Source organism: Echinops telfairi, unplaced genomic scaffold (genome assembly GCF_000313985.2).
Source record: "Echinops telfairi isolate 266 unplaced genomic scaffold, ASM31398v2 ScPeMD7_7417;HRSCAF=8455, whole genome shotgun sequence".
Lineage (NCBI taxonomy): Eukaryota > Metazoa > Chordata > Mammalia > Afrosoricida > Tenrecidae > Echinops > Echinops telfairi.
Genome location: NW_022111317.1, coordinates 4869500 through 4871146, shown reverse-complemented (window position 1 = coordinate 4871146; position 1647 = coordinate 4869500).

Genomic DNA, 1647 nt, shown 5'->3' with positions numbered 1-1647 from the left:
TCAGGCCATTCAGTACGAACTTTGGGGTTTTCTTGTTGGTCCACGCAAGCAGCAACAAACCCCATGCTTCCAGGACTCCTGAGACGCCTGGGCTGCGGGGTGTTCTGTGGCCCAGGCAGCCCCCCAGGGGCTTCGTGAAGGAAAAGGGGTGTCTAAGATGGATGTGGTAATGATGGTGCCATTCTTCTTGATAGGACTGAATGATTGCATTGTGTGACATGTAAATTAGGGGTCGATAAAAAACGATTGGGACCAAAGAAAAGAGAGGAAAGGAAAAGGAGGGGGGTATGAGGCACAGACGGCTGGCGGCCACTCGCGCTTCTGTCTGGGAACTGTCTGCCCTGGAGGCCCCAGAGGCTGGGGGAGGTGGCAGGAGGGGTAGAGAGTTGAGGGATGGGAGTAGCTGCACCCGATAGTCTACTGGCCTAGAACCCGAACACCAGTATGCTGTGTGACCTTGTGTAACCCTTGTGGGCTTCACAGGCCCCATTCACCCAATGGACCTGGGCTGCTCCCTTTTAGGGTGGCCAGAGGGGTTGCAGCCATCGGACCAACCCAGGAAGGTCGAAACTGGGCCCCGTGCATGTCCTGGAGGTCTTGTTGAGTGTGCACGCATGTGTGTGTGTGTGTGTGTGTGTGTGTGATTAGACCCACCTCCCACCTCTAGGTGAGCAGCAGGTGGTATGGCCCACACGGGTCCACGTCTTGGCTCTCTTCCCTGCCCAGGTTTCGCATCTGTACTGAGGGGCGGATGGCGACAGCTCCCCGTGGTTGCTAGATGCCCTCTGGTGGGCTCCGGCTCCTGGGTCCACGACAGGACAAAACACCGCCTGGCCCTGCACCCTCTGCACGGCTGTTCTCCAGTTCGAGCCCACGGTTACAGCCACTGGGCCCACCCATCAGGAGCAGGAGGACACCTAACGGGAGGTTCTGACACAAGAGCGCCGGCTTCTTAATGAGCTGCGGAGCATAGCACCAGCCCGGAGAGACCTTCAGACTCCTATGGCAACCGCTTTCCTGGATCCGCTGGACCTGGGGGAACGCCTGGATCCTCTACCCGGGTCTCTTTCGACTTGAACCAACGGTGTCCCGTGAAGCCCTCGTCCCTCTAACCAGCAGTTGGACGGCATTACTGCTGTTGGTCTCGAGCACGGAGCTCTCAGGAAGGCGAGCCCGGCATGGAGGAGAAGTGGAAGGGGCAGGGCGCCTAAAGGCATGGTGAGGACCCCTCTGGGTGGAGAGAACAGGTGTCAGCAGTGTCATTGAGCTGTGCAGGTGGAAGTTATGAATGGTGTGTGTCCCCAAAAGAAGTAAGGTATTAAAAAGAAAAGTGAAATAAAGGGGGCCTCTTGTCACGGATGTCCAGGTCCTTGGGAAGCAGATTGGAAGGGTGGTGTTGGAGAGGAGGGTGGGGTTTGTGGGAGCAGGACCGGGGCTGGAGACGAGGGGGAAGGGAAGACCAATCACAAAGGGAGACTCTGAGGGGTCCTGGTCACGCACGGGGTGTCCCCAGCCGGGACGCATGAACACTCTCTGACATTGTACTGGTGGATCTTTATGTCGGCAACTGTGTCTTGTCACAATGGACTGAGATGACTTCGCCACCACCGCCCCCTCTGATCTTTGCCGGGTGTTAGCTGGCGCTGC